General features: G+C 46.5%; 1 protein-coding gene and 1 pseudogene across 2 annotated transcripts in view; one reads left to right on the top strand and one right to left on the bottom strand.

The window, feature by feature from the left end:
- Positions 1–21,863, top strand: part of HSF4 (heat shock transcription factor 4) — a 385,922-nt gene that overhangs the window by 238,959 nt on the left and 125,100 nt on the right. The gene's annotated exons all lie outside the window — the stretch shown is intronic.
- Positions 5,506–6,734, bottom strand: LOC147673743 (serine/arginine-rich splicing factor 7 pseudogene; annotated as a pseudogene). The gene has a single exon (XR_015302636.1). The product of XR_015302636.1 is annotated as a serine/arginine-rich splicing factor 7 pseudogene (transcript).

The following is a 21,863-nucleotide window of genomic DNA, read 5'->3' as shown; positions in this document are numbered from 1 at the left end:
GAGGGTGAGGGCGTGTGAGGGTGAGGGCGTGTGAGAGGGTGAGGGCGTGTGAGAGGGTGAGGGCGTGTGAGAGCGTGTGAGAGGGTGAGGGCGTGTGAGAGGGTGAGGGCGTGTGAGAGGGTGAGGGCGTGTAAGAGGGTGAGGGTGTGTGAGGGAATGTGGGCTGAGGGTGTGTGTTAGGGTGAGTGTGTGAGGGTGAAAGGGTGAGTGAGGGTGTGTGTGAGGGGGTGTGAGGGAGGGTGAGGGGATGTGGGGTGAGGGTGAGAGGGTAATTAATTTGTGCAAGCCGCCGGGGAAGGGATGCCCCCTCTTGGCTTTTTCAGCCTTGTTGTGCATGCGCTGTTCTACCGTGCAACATGGATTAAAAGACAATAACAGAGCCCATAGATACATCGTGTATAGGCAAGACTTACTGGCTGTGCCAATGTTTGCTTGTAATGCTAGGAGCATTGCAGCCTGTGGGCTGCTGTCTAACCCCCCCACCCCTCTCTTCCTGTTCCTTTCATCGGAGGAATGGAAAAGAGAGATGGAGACTCGGGAGGTGCTAAACTGGCTGTCTGATATGCACTTATTGCGCCAAACACATCACCCATTACCAGGGCCCACTCTTAATATTCAGACATAATGAGCCATAAGATTGTAGGCTTATCAAAGGGGAACTGACTAGGAGAGGATGTGGCACATCGACCAGAGTTGCTGACATGGTATCTGCGGAACCATTCTAGTCTCGGCATTGGCTCAACATAGTTGTGATTTTGGACAAATCCCTTAATGTGCCTGTGCCTAAAAAAAACAATAAATGCGGCCTTCTGTAACCTAACTGGTGAATAATTATGGGAGGAGAGATGCTGGCCTGAGGCAGAGCGCACCACATGGCCGGTGACGCTGGAGACAAGTCAGATGGGTTGGGGGGTGGGGAGAAGGGGAATGAGCGAGTGGGAGGGAACTGGAGAAGCCTGCTTGTGGGGACTGGGATGAAGGGTGACGAGACGCAGGCCATGCAGTGAATAGTTATGGAGGAGAGATGTATGGAGGGGGGGGGGGGGGGGGGGGACGAGTGCAGGAGAAATGCTGCTGGCAGGGGGAAGGCTCGGGCAAGCTTGTGCATGAGGAGCTCGTGTCGTGATTCTATTCCTTGTGAACTGTTTGAAATCCACCTGTTAGGAATTTTCTGGTTTAGCAGTAATAGGTTAGAGTAAACTCGACCTAAAAAGTATGCACTTTAAGTTGTATTATTTGCATTTTCTTGCAACATAATTTAAAGCTGCTGCATAACTTTGGTCCTTTCCTGTTGCATAATTCTAGGTGCTTCTTTTGGGTCACAAACAGATATCTGCCTTGATTGCATTAGGCAACTGAGGTTTGGGAGTAAAATGGATTGCCTCAGGGAATCCAGGATCACAGTTAATACTATGTGTTAAAGCCCTTCAGCATGTAAAGGAAGATTGCATGGAAATGCACCAAATTAATAAAAGCACGCTTCTAGGCCTTCCTCATTTGCAAGCACTTCAAGAACCATTTACAGCCCCCTCCCCCCCCCGAGGGGCACACCCAACAGTTTGAAGAACTCTGTACTGACATATTTAATGATGGTGCATGCACCACCACACTAAAATATATTCACATTTATGGTGGCCACCAGGGGTGCGCCACGAGGGAGTTAAGAGTTTGCCATCAGTAATCATGCTATCAGGTATGTGCGTGCTAAATGTAGTTCTACATTATAAACATGGACTCCGCCCGTCCAATAAATGTTAATGGTCCGAGTTCATTATTCTCCCGATACATGTGGTCGCGAAATCAACAGGACAAAGTTTTTTTTCTGCATCGAGAGGGTCGGCAAGACCAGATAGTTAGTGGTGTCCAGCAGCAACCGCAAACCGACTCGGACCTCGCCCACAGCAATACCGGCAACCAGGCATGATACCTCAGACAGGCAGGTGTGTTCAAGGAAGCTGGGAACCACACTGCGGCGGTAAGGCAGTCAGACGCCGACAGGTGACCGGCATTGCTGTGGGCGAGGTCTGAGTGGGTTTGCAGTTGCTGTTGGACACCGCTAACTAGCTGGTCTTGCCGACCCTCTCGACGCACAGAAAATAACTTTGTCCTGTTGATTTCCCAACAACAGGAATCGGGAAGAATAATGACCCCGGACCATTAACATTTATTGCAGTGATTCCAGACTCTGTCTTGTTGACTTTTCCAGCAATACGCATCAGGAGAATTATTACCCCTGATGATTATTGTCCATCACAATACCAAGGAGTGGTGCAGTGCCCACTAGGATGGTTCATTGACAGTTCCTTCCCAACGTGCTCCACACAACCACTTTGTCCTGACGAAGACTCCATATTGAGGAACTAATAACCCTTCATCGAACAGGGGTCGAAACGTTACTACCACACACCCTCAAACCCATAGGAATAGAAGCAATCAATTCACATGTACCTATGTGTTATGATAAGAGGGGAACTATGGACCGATATTAGGCTGTAAAGGTTCTACTGTATATGAATGCAACTGTCTGTCACAACACCTTTACCTTGTCCCTCACTCATCCATTCAGCCCATAAACCTTTTTTTCCTCTATTACACTGTAAATATTACATGCATTGAGTATACCTAGGTAGATACATGCTTTGAATTACAAGAGCATCCAACGAATGTTTCACTTATGAAAAAATAAACCTTTGTTCCAGGTGAACAGAATTGGAACTGTTTGGTGGTGAATTGTTTGTTCAAATTTAAAATTATATACACTACTTCGACCCTTTCTCGAACATACTGCTATCATGACCCAGGTCGGGTAGTTTTATGTGTGAATCCCGTTAACACTGCCAAAGTAAAGGGGACTTGCCTGCACACACAATATTTCAGCACCACACAGGCTACTAGACGTCAAGAGGAGGCTATGTTACATGGATACTAGGGGCCGCAGCCACTGTCTGGCAAAATATGATCGCCGAAGAATCACCTTGGTGGGACTCTGCACTCATGTGGGTGGTCGAGGAGCCCACAGATCTCATTGACATGATCACCTGACCATGTGGTCGGGGCCACACACTTGTTGCATTGTCTTTACAAGACCAATGTTGCAAGATCTTACAGATTCCTCTGCAGCCTCCATGGATGACCATAGACTAGCTGCACCAGCCAGTGCACTCTCGCCTGAGCCCCAGGCCAAGTCTTGAGAGGAGCCCCTGCTACCCATGTTGACACTAGGAGCAGAGCACCATTGACCAAAGCCCCAAATGGGTGCTCCAAACAATGCAACAACAACTCAAACTCTAGACAATACTTGCAGTAGCCCAAAACCACTCAGAGTCTCGGACCCTACCTACAGTGCCACACAAGAGCACAGCAAGCATTGCTGAGTCACCACGCAAGTCCTGGCATTTGAGACCTATGCGTTATCAAAAGAGGATACTCCAGCCCTTATGGAAAGTCACTGCCTAATACTTTCAGGTCATTTGTAGCATTTCACACAGCAATACTCAAACAATGATGTACTGACACAGAGCCTGTGGCCAAAAGTGGCATAATTACCTCATACTTGAGTGATTATCTTGTGTAGGCTGAGGATTGGGCAAATAAACAATAAATGGCACTTGTCCAGTAGGGAAACATGGCATTGTTCACTAGGATCCGACAGATTATATAAAATTGAGAGCAAGTACTGGTTCAGAAACGTGAGTAAAATAGCAGTACCCACCATCAGCTGGATAGACTGATTAGGGTAAGGAGAATGGCTAGGCACCCATTACTCTGTTCAGGAACGTCAATAGCAGTTACCACCCTTACTAAAAGTTATAGGAAGCAATTAGAAAACAAGTTTTATACTTATAAAGACATGTGATGAAAGTTTCTGCAAAGTATGGAAAACATTTGCATTTCCAACTAAATGCTAGCAATTACTTCTTAGAACTACCACGACAACCAACACAAAAGCACTCAAAAAGCTTGGAAGCCCTGGTCTCATCAGCTGATTAAACGGACCTACCCAGCTTGCCACACACCTCCATGACCCTATTGTCACCACCTACAACATCCAAATTGACAAAAGCACACCAGTCTCCTGGACAGACCAGGCCCTGTCAAATACGGCAACCCCAGATCAGCACACTGGAACAGCACTGACGAAGACTGAAACACTGCTCTCAACAGGCCCCTCCGCCTTCCAAGTCAATATTTGGGGGAGACGTAAGGATGCAACAGGTGAAGGCTGGCTGGACAGCGCCAGCAACAAAGATATTTACAAAGCCAATAGCTATTGGACAGGCAAGATGTATTGGCTTTGCCAATGCATTAGCAAAACCAATCACAACAACCAGAATGGAGGGAGGGGATAGTAGTATGGAGACACCATGCAAGAAGGGCATGAGATCAAACGAGAAGCTGTTGGGGAGGATGAGCAAAGCATGATAGAATTAGGAACGGGGTAAATAAAAGAGCTAACTTAGTGGTAGTGAGTGAAGTAAAGCAGAGGTGCATGAAAGGGCTCGAGGGCCATGATTTTGGAGGAGGGGAGAAGCAATGTTCTGTGAGAGAGAGCAACAAAGGCACAGGTCAGAAGTTAATGTGTGGCAATATTTTCCTCTTGCAACGAGAGAGAAGTTAAAGGATTCTGTATCAAACATAGAACAGCTTCACGTAGATGGGTTGGTTCTGACAAATTACTCGAGTGAAGAAGTTACATTACAAGATGAATGCTATAAGGAAAATACATTGCAACTAACCTAGTCTACAGGGTAAGCTCGTTGGAATCTGGTCGGGACACTCTCGCTCAAGCAGAGCAGGAGTGTTCTTTACTCCACCGATCGGAGTATGCACGAATGATGGAAGACGGATGCTGCTCTTCGGGAGTTTTAAGAGGCCGTGTACTTTCACCGCCTAAGCCAAGTGGTAGGTGCCAGCCCCCCACGCAACAAGTACATTAGGATTACATACAGATCTATGACAACAATCATGCAAAGTAGTTCAAGACAGGATCCGCTAATATTACGGACACCACCAAATTGTACTTTACAACGCATGGGAGTTCCAAAATGGATATCGGACCGGCCTTTAAACGCCCCACTGTCCGCGAAGATCATAAAATGCAAAAACTGAACTCTTGCATCCATGATAGCCGGGCTATGTGACCAATTATTGACAACTACTCATCACAGGTGCTAGAGCATCAACAACTAGACACTTGGGTAATAACGCTTAACAGATTTGCGGCCATCTAGGGATTAGGGATGTGTTGCGTTGTTGCTGCCTCTCACATCACATCTATGAGCTGCCAAAACCCCAATACAATACACACCATTTAGCAAAACTACGCATTTAAAGGCATGCTATAAACATTTCATCGTCCAATAAACCCACTTGACGTGGAGGAAAACGTAATTTAAATTACTGAAACGCATACCAACACCAAAATCAAGAATTACGTTAATTAAGCTCGCAGTGACAATAACCAAGTCTATTCCATCGTCCTCTGGACACAATCAACGAGACAACTTTCAGAAAAAAAATACGTTTTATTTTTGCAATTGTAGAAAAAAAAATCCGTTGGGCAACCAGTGGCGCCTATAAAGGTAGGCTATTTTAGAAAACTTGGGAATTGGAACACGGGTCAAAGCATGAAGTGAAAACGTAAAGTTTCAATAATTAAATGTCACTGATTTATTGTCAGAGCTGCCAGTATCTGACCACATCACGTTGTAACACATTTCCAGGAGGCGGGCAGTTCGAGGACAGTATAATTTCGGGGAGCTGAAAACATATGGAAAACACAGCTTGGAATATAACGCTCAGTATGGGCAGCTCTGATTTGAGTAGGTGGCGGCTCTTAGAAGAACCCTTGGGTTTGGTTGGAGGGTCAGCTGTTGGTGTTCGGGCCTTGATGTGAATGATACCCTTTGACCCGGATGATGCACACAATGTCTCTTGCCTCTTCCTCGTGTGCCTCCCCGATGGCGGATCACTTCGCGGGAGACACAGACCTGGAGACGGAGCGACTTTTAGAGGCAGCCTCGGCTCTTCCCCTGGATGCCGACCGAGAGCGGGATGTCGATCGGCGGGTGGGTGATCTCGAGCGAGATCTGGACCTCCGAGCAGAGGAGCGCGGCCGGCGAGGCGATGGGCTCCGCGTTCTCCTGCGGGGAGACGGGCTGCCGCGCCTTCCGCGGCTCCTGCTCCGGGATCGTGAACGCCGTCTGCCTCCGGAACGGGAGCGGCGCCCGCCCGAGCGATCACAATCATATGCATAATGGCCTCGCTCCCCACAGTCGTAGCAGCGGTCTGAGGGGTTAAAGCCGCTCCTGCCAGGAACGCGGCCGAACGAGGAGCGCCGGGGTCTGCCGGCCGACAGCTCCACTCGCACCCTGGAGCCGCAGATCACCTTTTTGCCGTCCAGGCCGTGCACGGCGTCCTCGGCATCTCGTGGGTCTTCGAACTCTACGAAGGCGAAGCCTGGTGGGTTCCGGGCGATCCACACGCTTGTCAGAGGGCCGTAGTAGCTGAAGGCTCGGGCCACTTCGCCTTTGTCCGCCCCGGCACCAAGGTTCCCCACGTACACCTTGGTTCCCTCGTCCCGAGGCCTGCGGGAAGACGAACCCGAGTCATAGCCACCATAGCGCCCGCCGGACATGATGGCTGCAAGAGGGGGGTTCCGTACTTCCTGCTCGCTGTGCGTGAGCGCCGCCGGATCTGAGGGGGAGGCGACCAACGTCGATTGAATATAAAGCACAAGGCCTAAATACAAAAGGCTGCTCTGAATGGTTAAAAATGGAGGCGTGCTGAACCGCCCGCGCTCCGCAGTTATTGGGTGGGTAGAGACAAAGAACACCCCGATTGGATAAAATGGTAATTTGAAAAAAATATCCCGCTCTTAGCAGTGTGAGTGACAATCGCCCAAACCAATGAAATATCGACATGACTACGTTTCTTTTTTGATGTAACAATATTCCTTAGAAAGCTTAGTAATCAATGAACTCTTCAGGTACTCGCCGTCAATTATGGTTTTTTAAATAGTTGCTTGCGATATTTAAAAGCTTTGACCAAGTTTTTGCTTTTCCGGTAATAAACCAACTGGCAAATCATAGCTTCGGGCACATGGTTCGCTTCCTATCAAGCAGAGGATCTGCTTCCGCTCTGTGAGCTCCGGAAATTAAGGAATGGAACGTCATTGTAGTGTTCAAAGATACGACATTTGGTGGCCATCTTAGACGAAGATACAACTATGTTGCCAATGGAAAGATGCCATGGTAGACTATTGCTTGGCAAAGCCTAGAGACAGAAGATGTGCTATAAAGCAGATCATACGGAAATCTATCTTTGTCCGGAGTTAAGGCATATTTGTGTGTTTTATCGGGAACGGTATAGGGATGATTTTTTTGAAAATATAAGTCATGACACCCCCCTCTTTTTGATTGTTCTGGTTCTTCATCATCTCTTTTCACAAAGTGTCTAAAGAGCACTTCGGAGCCAGCATTGTCTGGCTTCAAGGCTCCACCCATTGTAAACAGGTATTCAACGCATGCTGTTAACATATTTTGCGTGAAGAAGTTGTGTTTTAAAGACTGCCCTATTTGCTTTGCCAATGCTGGGAAGAAGTAGCAAACGAGGACTGATTTTTCTATAAAAACGTGGCAATGAAGTATTGAAAGTGACATACGGCATGATGATTGAGTGTTCTTTGCAGGTGCAAAACAAATATCCACGTACTTTAATACAAGCCCTTCCTGTTAGGCAGAATGATACCTCAAGATACATACATGCCAACACACCCAATTCAAGCAGTAGACTCAGTTTTTTTTAAGGCAAAAATTGCTTTATTTTAGCCGTCTCCCACCTGAAATGACCTCTGCTTTAATAGAAGTCGATAAGGAAAATACCATCGCCTGTTTTTTATTTTTTCAATATGGTGTGGTCATAAATATTAGCCGGAGACACCATGGGGTTCAATGAAGTTTATTGGTCATAGCACAACACCAGCGCGCCCGTTCTCTTCCGCCAGCGAAGCCTCACTGCCCGAGAACCGGCGGCGCTCACCTTCGAACGTTGAGCGTCGGGACATTCCACTGTGGCGCAGTGGTGCGGCCACAGTCAAGTCACAACACAATACCTCCAACTTTGCTGTTCTACAACCTTGGCATGCATCAAATAGCCAATAGCATAAGCGAACATTATGTTTCTCTGGATGCAGCCGTAGTGCCAATTGAGGTTTATGTTTGGGTTTTGACAACAGAGCTGTCAAGCATGCCTGTTACTTATAATATACATATAGGGATACCACCTGGACAGTTTTCTACCAACACCACCAGTATTTTAATGTCCTTGCCCACAAAAAAATATGCAAAATCGCCTAAAGCTGTTTTTGTTAGCCCTTATCTATACATACTGCAAACAGAAAATATTAATAGAAGTACTACTTAATGGTTCTAGAGCTGCATTAACGCTCCCTGATTAATTATGAAAGTAAACAAAGTCTGAAGTCATGTTGCAAATGAATACATTCAATTTTATTTAAAGTCCTATTTAGTATCCTGTCCGCACCTTTTATAGACTGTTAAAACACCAACAAATGGCCAGTATCTTTCTCTTGGAAAGGTGGCAATCTTATGTACATAATGTGGGCTTTGGGTGAGCCCATTTCTAACTTTTGCTTCACATCTTGGCTTGGTCCAGTGGAGTATACATCTCTCACCTAATGACTTTGTCATTTACTGTCACTCAAGTGCTTGCACTAAACTGCATAAAGGTACCACTTTACAACTATAGACCACTGTTCATGTCTGCTGGCTCCCTTCCGTGTGTTTTACTCTTACATGCTAATGCTGCGCTCCATAGCACATTAAACACAGATCTGTTGGCTTTGCCAATACTTGTGTATATTTTTTTTACCTCTACTCTATACACTAGTTTTCTCTTAGAACCAAACCATTCCCATCACACTACATTTCCCCTCAAGTCTATTATCCCTTCCATCATGCAGTGTTTTCTACGCTCCCATTTTCTCATTCATATTCTTTTCAGCTATTAATCTACCATATTTTACATGTTCTTTTTAGGTCTTGCATAGACATTGCATGCATTGTCTCCTCAATACATTTTGTTTACAGTTTAGTGGGCTACAGCCTTCCCATAGTTTACCATTGGCTAGTTGCAGCATGACTCTCATTTGCTTCTTTTCTATATGTCATGGTATGCGTGTGTCATGCAGTCTTTTGAGTTTGTCCCTCCCCTGTAGCAAGGACCAAGTACTTGCGTCCTTCCACTGCTTCTGTTATTGGAGCTACTTTTTTTCTCGTTTTCAAGCATTCCAAGCGAATGCTTGTGTTGTCACGCCTGTCCGTGACTTGTTCTTCTGAGCTCCCCATCCGTGTTTCATCTCCCCCCCAACCCGCCCCAGTTCCATCTTTCTCTATCCACCCTTATGTTTGTTTGTCTATCCCTATCCACTCCTCCCTGATTCTTGCACTGATAATGTGCCCGCACCCCGGTAAGTGGTAGACATTTCAGATCCAGCATAAATCTAGCTTTCTTCCCGTCCCCCTGTGACTCTCTCACAGGTAGGAACTAGCAGGACTCAATTTACAGTTAATAGCTGGTGCATCCCGGACACATGCAGTCACACTTAAAACTTCCACTGGCCTTGCATCCTGGGCTGGCTGCCCTGGCAGTTGACCATCTGGAAAATCCTGCAGCCCTGCAAGTGCAGTTCAGTGCCGCTCTGATCTACGTGTTGAGGAAGCTGCAAATGTACTAACATTTTGTAAACAATAAAAATAATGTGAAGCAGAAGTCTGGGTTTGTTCCTAATCTTACATCATTGCTTTACCTGTCCAACTCTAATAAATACACAAGACAAATACACTTTTATTATTTTATGTTCATTTTATTCTGAGACATCTTTCTGTACGTGTCACATCATGATGAATTAACTGTGTACAGGGGGTGGACATTGCAGCGTCTGCCATACCCTTGCTGAGGCTTATATAAGCTAGTTCATTCTTCAAGACTGTGCCTTTAAACCTAATGATAAAAATGCATTATGATCCAGTTAGTTGTAAAGTTTCAAGTTTAATTTATTTGCATAGTTAATTAAAACTATTGCAATACAAAAAAATTTACTCATTTAAAAACTGTCATGTACATAAATAAAATTCTTGTATCTAAAAAAGCCATATTGTCTGCGTTCCCAAATCATATACTCAGAGTGTTCGCAGACCCCTTGCATTTATACAAATGCTATTTCAGGTTAGGTTCCTATTGTCGGTATTTCTGGCATCTTGCTGCCGCTTAGTCTCATATATTTTACTGTTCTGCAGTTCAATTGTGGGTCGCTCGGTTCAAAACATGCTAGCAGAGCTTGCCTCCTGGTGCCGATCCCTCGCTGATTGAAAGGTTGTTTCAGAAATTTCTTTTGTTCCATTGTAAGTTCTCTACAGGAGCATAGTAGGTGCAGCATGTCTTCCTGAGCCGATCCACATAAGCGGCACGCAGAGCCAGCTTGGATCCGAAGCTAGGGAGGGAGATGCTTGGCGCAAGGGAGCAGTCCCTCCCTGGTTGTAAAGTTGAAACTCACTGACATTATGAATGAGACAGATAAATCTACATTGGAGTATCTTTGCAGTTTTTGAGGGATGATTTTGTTTACTTTCTGAGCAATAAATGTTTATTTTGAATGCATACATGTTATGACTAGAATAAACACATTTAAAATGTGTCCACATCACAGAAAGATCCTATGTTGCCTTGTGTCTTTGAAAGCAGCTCATCCATTCCAGGTTTTTATTTCCAATATTCGTGTTTGTAGCATGAACACACATGACAGGTAAAGCTGCTGCCCCCTCAGGTCTTTAATTTGGGGTTCCATGCTGACGTGAAGACTGGGACAGCACCGAGAACTTTAACATACCTGCATAACATGTTTAGTCTCTAGTTTAACTAGCCCAAAAACACGACTCACTGAAATGTGCCATATGTTTCCATTTGGCCTTTTTTCATCTCCCAGCAGATGAAAGCTGAGCTCCACAAGGGGGCTTTGCAGAAATGCTTGCACCGAGTATGTGCTCCACTCACTGGCAAGTGGCAGACATTTCAGGGCCAGCATGCCACCATGAACACACAAGTCGAGTTAGAGCTGTTGCCTCGTCGGGTCGTTGATTTCTCTTTTTTCTTTTTTGCAGTTTTTGCATAGTTTGAACCTCGACTTGAAGGTATTGGAGCACTTTACAAGAGTCTCAGTTACAATACACAAGGACACGTTCATTCTATTTATTTATCTTTTGGGCACAGGGAGATTTAGGGCCCTATTTAGATCTTGGCGGACTGGTTACTTTGTTGCAACAGTGATGGATATCCGGTCCATCGAAATATAAATCCCTTAGGATATAATGGGATTTATATTTCTGCGGATGGGATATCCATCACCGTTGTGATGGGTTAACCCGTCGGCCAAGATCTAAATCAGACCCTAAGTGATTTGCAGTCCCATGCCGACATGAATACTTGAGCCCTACATTTGCGCTCCTTTACTGTCGCACTGCTGAAAGTGGGAACAACTCCCTCAATTGTATGTAAAGTTCATCCAGGTATTCCAATGTTATCTTAGTCATCAAATGTAATTTGTAAAATCCTTATTTCTGTCTTTTTTTCATCGCATTCTTCACCACAACGGAGACAGCAGGATCCAATTTGCAATCTTTATTAGACATTTCTTAATACAAACTGTATGCCATTCTAGGCTTCTTACAACCGTATGTACAAATTGATCTCCATATGAAATGAGCACAACTTATCCCAATGCATTTCGAGCCCGAGGGCTCTTCATCAGGGGAATCTAAAACATATAAAAATGAACAGTGTAACTCATCCGGTCCATTGTAACGCATATAAATGGCAAGAAGCGCTTTTCACAAAGACCCAGTCTCCTTAAAACACCCTCCCTTCATCCACTTCAGTGAAAATCATAATCCTCAATACTACACCCTGCCCTGCGCCACTCATAAACAAACGTGCACTTCCCCTGTAAATTACACAATCATACCCCTGGGGCATACACACCCCTAGCTACAACAACTCAACTCTCTTTACACGCGTGCCACCCCCACCCCTCTCTGTCTAACTGTCCTCTCATCCTGTAACTCTCTCCTTAATTCATCATCTCATCTCTCAGTATTAATCCACACGCTCGCACGCTCTAATTACAGTCTATCACCTAATCAATCCAAAACCCCTACTCCCCATGACCACCAAGCCGGCTTTAGGCCGGCTCACTCCACGGAATCTGTCATTCTCTCTGTGGTCGATGAGCTCAGACGTAGCGCTGACACCAACTCCCCTCAGGCCCTAGTCCTCCTCGATCTCTCCGCTGCCTTTGACACGGTCGACCACTCCATCCTTCTCGATCGTGTCAGGGGCGCCGGCATTCGAGGATCGGCTCTGGCCTGGCTTACCTCCTTCTTGGCAGACCGCTCCCAGGCTGTTCGCCTGGAGGGCTTCATGGCCCCTTCTCGCTCGGCTCCTGTGGAGTCCCCCAGGGCTCCTCACTTCCCCCCTCCTGTTTAACCTCTACATATACCCGCTCATTGTTTCTTTACAGGACATGGAGGTCACAGGGTTCAATTACGCCGATGACCTCCAACTCATTTTCAATCTCACCCCCTCTTCTGATTCTATCTCCATGGTCCACTCCACTCTTACCTTCATTTACAACTGGATGAACCTCAATCAACTAAAATTAATCCCCGATAAAACAGAGCTTGTTCTTATCGGTGGTCTCTCTAATCCTTGGTCTTCCTCTTTCTGGCCCCCCATCTTTGGTTCTCCCCGTCTCCCTCCGCTTCTGTGAAAACCTTGGGCATCAAAGTAAGCCAAGATCTCTCTCTGTGTCCTCAAATCAGCTCGGTGGTCTCCTCTTGCTTTCTTTCCCTGAGAACCATCCGCAAAGTCCCACGCTACTTGTCAGCCGAAGTGTTCAAAATCATCACTCTGGCAATGATTCTATCTCGCCTAGATTACGGCAATGCCCTCTATGTAGGCACCCCAGCTTATGAGCGCCGGCGCTTACAGCTCATCCAGAATCAAGCGGCACGCCTCATCTACAGGCTCCCCAAATTCAGCCACACCACTCCCCTGCTTAAGACCCTCCATTGGCTCCCCATCAGGGAACGCTCACTTTTCAAGATGGACTGCCTGACTTTCATGTCCCTAGCCGGCACTGCCCCTGCATTAATCAGATCTAAAATCACTGCTATACTCCTACCAGAACTCTCCGTTCCTCCACCCAGTCCCTCCTTCAGGTCCCCCGCTTCCGCAAAAAGAAATCGGGTGGTTCCAGGTTTTCGACATTCGCTCCACTCTTCTGGAATGCCCTCCCCTTAGCTATCAGATCCACTCCCTCTTACCTTGACTTTTGGGCAGCTTTGAAAACCCATCTCTTTTCTTCTGCCTACTCTTCTTAAGCACTTACTCCTTTTAACACCTCTCCCCTCTTTCCCTCAGTTTCAGGTTCCTCCTATAGCGCCAAGAAACCGCCTGGTAGTAGAGCGCTCTACAAAACCCTTCAACTTCAACTTCATGCATCCTCCACCTCATTCCTACTTTCCTTCATTATGGTTGCTCCCTCTCTTGCACCTAGTCCCTCGCTATTAAACAACACACTAACGATCCCTCATCGCAAGCAAACACATAAACACTCCAAACCCACTTCCCTCCCATCATTATCACTCTGCTTGCTAGATAACAGCCCCATGCTTTCCCCTTTAAACCACTGACACTGCGGAAACAGCGCAAATATGAAGGCATTAGACCTTTTGGACATTGAATTTGGACAGGTTGCATCGATTCATTGGGCAAATAGGAGTGTCTATCACTTTTGTTTGTTTCACATGTATTGTTTTTATGCACTCTTTTACGTACTGCAACCAATTTATCTGGCATTTAATTTAGCTGTTGGGAATTTAGTTGTTGGGAGTTTAGTTGTTGGGAGTTATGCATTAATGAGGAGTGTGTTCCGTTACTTTAGTGGGGTAGAGAAGTGCACTATGGGAGTTAGAGTATTTAGGTGGCGTTTTCATGAATAGTTTGTGGATTACATCGGATAAATGGGAGGGGTGAAACCGGACCGAGGGGAGTTAATTAGCACGTTTGTGAGGTATTTAAGTGAATGTGAGTGGTGGGCGCATGGACGGACGATTTTGGAAGTATGAGGACATAGTTATTCTGTGGAGTGAAGCCAAAGCAGGTGAGACTGATGTAGGCAGGTGTATGTTAATAGAGAGGGGTAACATGACCCGTGAGGAAGTTGTGTCAGTGGTTTAAAGGGGAAAGCATGGGGCTGTTATCTAGCAAGCAGAGTGATAATGATGGGAAGGAAGTGGGTTTGAAGTGTTTGTGTTTGCTTGCGATGAGGAATCGTTAGTGTGTTGTTTAATAGCGAGGGACTAGGTGCAAGAGAGGGAGCAACCACAATGAAGGAAAGTAGGAATGAGGTGGAGGATGCATGAAGTCATGGGGAGTAGGGGTTTTGAATTGATTAGGTGATAGACTGTAATTAGAGCGTGCAAGCGTGTGGATTAATACTGAGAGATGAGATGAAAGAGTGGGTGTGTCATGAAGGAAGTAGTTAGTTAAAGGATGAGAGGGCAGTTAGACAGAGAGGGGTGGGGGTGGCACTCGTGTAAAGAGAGTTGAGTTGTTGTAGCTAGGGGTGTGTATGCCCCAGGGGTATGATTGTGTAATTTACAGGGGAAGTGCATGCTTGTTTATGAGTGGCGCAGGGCAGGGTGTAGTATTGAGAATTATGATTTTCACTGAAGTGGAGGAAGGTAGGGTGTTTTAAGGAGACTGGGTTTTTGTGAAAAGCGCTTCTTGCCATTTATATGCGTTACAATGGACAGGATGAGTTACACTGTTCATTTTTATATGTTTTAGATTCCCCTGATGAAGAGCCCTTGTGGCTCGAAATGCATTGGGATAAGTTGTGCTCATTTCATATGGAGATCAATTTGTACATACGGTTGTAAGAAGCCTAGAATGGCATACAGTTTGTATTAAGAAATGTCTAATAAAGATTGCAAATTGTATCCTGCTGACTCCGTTGTGGTGAAGAATACGATGACAAAAAGACAGAAATAAGGATTTTACAAATTACATTGATGACTAAGATTACATTGGAATACCTGGATGAACTTTACATACAATTGAGGGAGTTGTTCCCACTTTCAGCAGTGCGACAGTAAAGGAGCGCAAATGTAGGGCTCTGTTTTTTGAATACTTAGTAGTATCCGCTGTTGGGGGCGATCCGCGATTACCGTCCGCAAGCACTTTTCAGTCAAGTCTGCGAGTTAGGTCTCGCATTATGCGAAGGAGTGCATGCTCTTTATGTCCTTTCAACATGAAGACTTGGACAGCACGAGGACTTTAACAGGCTTGCACAACATGTTTTGTTTTGAGCTTATCCAGCCTGGATGGAATTGTTTTTCCTGACACCATCTAATAAGCACTTTTTTAACATCTCCTTTGATTATGAGGGCCTTGTGCATGGATGAATGTTCCATGTATAGCCTTCTTTACTCTACCATAGCTACCAGTAAGCTGAACTGCACTTCTGGATTTTCAACCACACTGCCCTCCAGGGATTCATGTACATTCATTCAGGTTCCACTTAGACCCAGCTGCATTTTCCGCAGACGCTTTCATCTGTAGTTCTATCTTGGCCAGTAAAATGTTTGGGTGTCATAACCTGAGTCTTTAGGGATAATTGAGGACATTGTTTTGCTCAACAGCCTACTCAACATCAATAAACTCCAGTTTCCCTTTGCACACCTCCATAAGACATTGCCAATGTGCCACAAAGAGCCTCTTACTGCTTTGCATCTGACTGTTTCCCCTTTAACACACTACCACAGCCTTCAACTCCCAATTACCTTTTTTTCTGTGTTAAACAGAAACCACAGTGGGATTCAAATGAAACAGCAGGGGAGCAGAGGAGTGAGCTCTGTCTTGAATTAGTGAACTAAACTTTGAGGACAATGACATAGCAGCAGAGCTGCAGACCAGGATAGCAAAATATTCAGTACTAAATCAACATTTTTTTTACTCTCACTGAATCGTTTAAATTTCTGCAGAAGATGAATACACCACAGGGGAAAAAGGATTTCTTCTCACGACCCATGCCTTGATTTACATCCCAGGAACCCAGCGCTTAAGCACAGCAACGCATTCCACTTTTATCAGTTTTACTTATAAGCTTGCCAGAGGTGTTTGCTGGTGCTACAGGAGGCTTTTGACAGCTGTATAAAACATTTTGCAATTTCTATTAGCATGTTTGGGGTAATCCTGTGTTAAACATTTGAAAACAATGCCCCTGGGTTATTTTATATACGAATTAAGGTTTACACAGCTTGCAGAGTGCCCTGTGGGCGACTTAGCAGGATGTTGCAGACATTATCAAGGTGAGACATAATGAGTCTTAAAACTGATTAAAAAAAAAGCATTGCAAAAGCCAATAGGTCTCACCTGTGTGAGAGCTATTAGCGTTGCTGATGTCTTTCAGCTATGTTGTGGAGCAGAATGTCCAAAAGTTATAAAAAATAAACCGTATACACACTTTTCTTACCTTCCTGCGTCATACGATTTATTTTTATTACATTTTATATCATTACTTTTATAAATTTTAGTCATGCTGCACAGCAACCACACTGCTCTACAACATGACTAAAACACATTGGCAAAAGCCTATAGCTCTTGCATAGACAAGACTTATTGGCTTTCGCAATGCTTGCTCTTCATTCTGCCATGTCTCCTTATTGTTTCTTTCCCTTTGCTCCCTATATCGCTATCTTTCTATTTATTCTTTTTTTTTCCAAAGATATGTTTATTGTTTTAACCAGAAACATGCGACAATCCCGCACATCTTCCCACGCAGGGGGGGCAATTAAACTAAAGCCAAAATACAATAGATTGTAACAGGCCCCGAATCCCAATTGAAGAAAGACCCCTGGCTTACAAGACAGCTCTCTAAGAGTTATAGCTTCTGACAGTGACAGGGTTTGCCATACAACCGGACATATGAAGAAGATAGGTTTCGAAACTTGGGGCATCCGCACTCTAGACGTCAGGTAGAGTGACCTATCTCTGTAAGGCAGGAGGGGACATCCGCCTCATTGTGAAACGTGAGTCAGAGTGTCTCCCCGTGTAGCTCTTTTTGCAGGCCTTGTCATAAGATAAATAATAAAAAAAGAACAAAAACACAAAAGCAAGATCAAATACTAAACCTACCCCCCCTTCCCCTCACCCCCCCCCCCCCAGTGGTGGCAGCTAGCATAAATCGGAGGCCAAAATCACATACTGTCAGGGATTCAGAGCTGGAAAAGGTGGAGGGCTCTGACACTCGCAGGGCACACTGCAGACAGGAGGCCTCTGGAGAGGAGAGCGGCCATGGGGCCCCACCGGAACTCAAAGTTCTTAAAGTCATCCCTAAAAATGTCCGCCATGCGCTCTAGACTTAATAGCTTCCATAACCGAGAGTGCCAGAGGGAAATGGCCGGTGCCTCTCTCTTCTTCCACACCGCAGCCAAGGTGAGCTTGGCTGTCCCAATGCTAAGCCACATAATCTTATTAACTGCCTTAGTCTGATGTTCCAAGGTCGGATCACGGAGGCCTAGAAGGGTAGTGGCCATTGACGTAGGAATGGGATAACCCAGCTTCTCTTTAATGTGGGCTAGAATTTCCTCCCAAAATGTCCGGATGATGGGGCAGTCCAACCAAATATGTTGGAAATCCCACAAGAACCCACACCACCTCCAACACCTATCGGAGGTACCGGGAAAAATCTGCTTCTACTTGGTCGGGTATAGATACCAATCCATCAGGGTCTTCAAGTGTGCCTCCCTAAGTTCCAAGGAATGGTTAAACTTCACGATATCTGACCATAAAGATGCCCACTCCTCGTCCGTGATATCCCGTTGAAGGACTCCCTCCCACATAGATATGTATCGGGGCCTAGGGGAAATTGCAGTGGAGATTAAGAATCCATATATGAAGGAGATAACACCCTTCATCGAGGAGGTCTTGGTGAGAAATACCTCAAATTTTGTGAGGGGACGTGTAGCTGCTTCCCGCACCTGAGGGGAAAGTGCCCAGTGGAGTAGTTGTGCATGATGGTACTTCTCAGCGTCCCTGACCCCATAGTCCCGCTAACAATGCTCGAAAGTGAGTGGGTCGAAACTGTGGAAAAGATGTGTTAATGCAAGGCAACCTCCCTCCTTCCATGCCGCAAAGGGACCCTCTCTCATCGCTGGGGGGAAAGCAGGATTGAAGTGTAATGGTGTAAATGGGGAGGGAAAGGTGGTCCACCCATCGTCGTTGGATACCGAGTCCCAAACTCTTAAAGTCGTGCGGGTGAGGGTGCTGATATACACAGTCCTAGGTCTGTCGCCTTTGGGCCGCCATACCAAATCCCAGATTGTCCTACCCGCAACGCTTCTATCTATATGCTGCCAATGTTTTTCGGATTCCAACTGCGTCCATTCCTCCAACACCCGAAGTTGTGCTGCTTTATAATATAATAGATGAATATCTGGGAGCCCCACACCTCCCTCTCTCCTTGGTCGGCGCAGAATATCGAAGGAAAATCGCGCCTGTCCACCCTGCCAGATAAAGCGCAATATCATAGATTTCACTCGCCGGAAAAAGTCCCCGTCTAGCTCGATGGGAAGGGCTTGGAATAGGTATAGCAGTTTAGAAAGAAGGGACATTTTCACGGCATGGATCCTCCCCAGCCAGGATATAAACATTGGCTTCCATCGAGCAAGCTCGGCTTGGATCTTGGCCAGAATCGGGGGAAAATTGGCCGAATACAGTTTTACCAACGTGGAAGTCAGGTGAACCCCCAAGCATTGAATGGAAAACTCTGCTCATGGAAGAGGTGTGAGTGCCTTGAGCCTAAGTACTTCAGAATGTGGGAGAGTGAGATTAAGGACGTATGACTTGTCTAGGTTAATTTTAAAACCTGCCACTGCTTTGAAACGCTCCAGTTCCGCCTGCACAGATGGAAGGGAGTGAGCCGGCTCAGAGAGGGAGAGAAGGACATCGTCCGCGAATAGAGTGATTTTGTGCGGTTCTCCAGTGAAGGGCAGGCACCGGATATCGGAATTGGCTCTAATCACCAGAGCCAATAGTTCTATGCTTAAGGCGAAAAGCAGAGGCGATAAAGGACACCCCTGCCTAGTGCCCCTTGAGTGCTCAAAGAAAGAGGAATGGTGCCTGTTTACTGCGACCCTAGACCTGGGGAACAGATAGTTAGCACGGATCATAGATAAGAATTTAGCGGAAAAGCCAAAGGCTGTCAGTGTCTGAAATAGAAAGCCCCAGTCCAACCTATCAAATGCCTTTTCAGCATCGAGCCCTACTAGGACCGCCGGGATTTTAAACGTATTCGCCTTCTCAATGAGATGCACCACCCGCCTAGTGTTATCATGGGTCTGGCGACCTTTAATGAATCCAGTTTGGTCCGGATGAATGAGCGCCGGCATCAGATCATTAAGCCGTTTCGCGATTATGGAGGAGTATAGCCTCGCATCTAGATTCAGTAGGGCAATTGGCCTGTAGGAGGCACACCTACTAAGGTCTTTCCCGGGTTTGGATATGATTGAGATCAGGGCCTCAGCCATAGTTCCCGAGGTCTCGCCATCGTCAGCCATACGATTAAATAAACGCACTAAATATGGACTGAGTTCAGAGGAGAAGGTCTTATAAAATATAGCCGTGTACCCATCCGTCCCCGGAGCTTTATGGGGTTTCAAAGCCTTGATGGCTGCCACCACATCCTCCCTATTGAAAGGGGCAGAAAGCGTTTCGTTCCATTCTGCCAAGACCTGGGGCAGTGGCAAGGTCCGTAGGTACTTGCGTTGCTCAGATGGGTCACGAGATTCTCCCGAATACAGAGTCTTGAAGAAGGCTTCGGAGAGCTCGGCCTTGACTTCGTCCCTGTGAGTGATTTCCCCCACGGAGTCCAGGATCCCCCCTACATATTCCCGCACTCTCTTGTCGCGTAGTTGCCTGGCAAGATGTTTACCCACCTTGTTACCCTGAGAGTATGAAAGCTGCCTTAATTTCAACAAGGTATATTCTGCCCTGTTATTATAGAGCGCCCGAAGTTTGCCTCGAACTGTCATCAGGTTGCGTTGTACTTGTCTAGTAGGGTTCGCCTTGTGGGCTTGCTCGAGAGTGGACAGCTCCTCCTCCAGTTGCTCCCTCTCCCGTCCACGTTGTTTATTGAGGACGGCATTTAGAGCTAGACACTGCCCTCGAAAAAACGCTTTGAAAGCGTCCCATGTGTTGTTGACTGATGTGTCCCTTGGGTCATTAAGGGAGAAAAAAATCAGTGATAGCCCCCCTCAGAGTATCGCGAGAGGTTTTGTCCCGGGCCAGGGATGCTGGAAAGTACCATCTATGGGCGGCCTGACCCCTCACGCCCCAGTTAAGGAATATCGAGAACAAGCTATGATCAGAAATGGACAGCGGGAAGATCTTGGCCTCACGCAGATCTCCCCGAAGGGACTGGCTAAGAAAGATGTAATGTAGTCGGGAGTAGGACCGATGAACGTGGGAGAAAAATGTGTAGTCTCGGGATTGGGGGTACAAAGCCCGCCATGTATCTAGAAGGCCTAGCTCGTGAATCTTCTGTTTTGTGTCCTGAGAAAAGGAGCCCATGTCTGATTGTTGAGGTGAGTGCTATCAAGATCTTTCTGCCACACCAAATTAAAGTCCCCCATGAGGATCAACGGCCCCTCAGCAAAGTCTGTAATTTTCCCCAGGAGAACTTGGAGGAACCCAGTCTGGCCAGTGTTGGGAGCATACACCACTATAAAGGTACACAGTTTCCCCTGCAGTTGTCCCTTCACCATAACCCATCGTCCATCTTTGTCACTTTGTACCCCCAAGGGTTAAAATTGCAAAGATGATCGGAACATAAGGGCCACCCCCCTATGCTTCGTGGAGGAAGAGGATCTATAAATGAGCGTGAACTGTTTGTGCTTGAGACGCCCTTCCTCCGTTTTAACGAGGTGGGTCTCTTGGAGGCCAACTATATCCAGGTGGTGATCTATGACATATTTCCAAAGCTTTTGGCGCTTCCGGGGAGAATTCAGCCCCTTGATGTTCCAAGTCCCAATAGTAAGCGGCATCAAAGATAGAGACAGAGTTGCTGCGCTTTAAGAAGCTCCTTTCTCCACCCAACCCGGGAGCTACTGTGTAACTATCCACCCAGACATCCCTCCTCCCCGAATCTCCTGCTGCGCACTGGATTCGTCCAAACCTCACCTCCCTCCCCCCTGTCATGAAATCACCCCGCCCTGCCAATCCTCACCCTTCCATGCTTCATCCTCCCAATTGCAGACCCCCAGATCAAAACCGTGCTGCAAACAAAATATTGCAACCACCACTGACCCTCCCACCCCACCCCTCAACCCCTGCAAAAACCCAAGAAAGAAGAAACCAGAACCAAGATCTAGAACCAATGTTCAGAAAACAAACGACAGTTCGTAAAACAAGCCCCAAAGACAGGGGAACATGGCACCTGTCTCTATTCCTCCAGTTCCTGATACAGGACTTCCTCACGGGCAAGGACATAAACCTCAATAGTTACCTCTGGAGGGCAGCCCCCTCCGACGCCTGCAACCAGCCCTCTTAGGACCTCACAGACCTGAATCTTGGGTGCCCATCGTCGCCTCAGTTACCATCGCCACAGAGGCAACTGCAGCCCCTCTTTCTTGTATGCTCGCTGACAGGTCGGGTCTACCTGCAGGCGCAGGCCTGCCAAATCTCTGCCATTCCACAGAACGCCGTTGTTGCCTGCTAGATGA

Source organism: Lissotriton vulgaris, chromosome 12, assembly GCF_964263255.1.
Source record: "Lissotriton vulgaris chromosome 12, aLisVul1.2, whole genome shotgun sequence".
Lineage (NCBI taxonomy): Eukaryota > Metazoa > Chordata > Amphibia > Caudata > Salamandridae > Lissotriton > Lissotriton vulgaris.
Note: the sequence above shows the minus strand (reverse complement) of the source record. Positions and strands in the feature narration are given on the sequence as shown.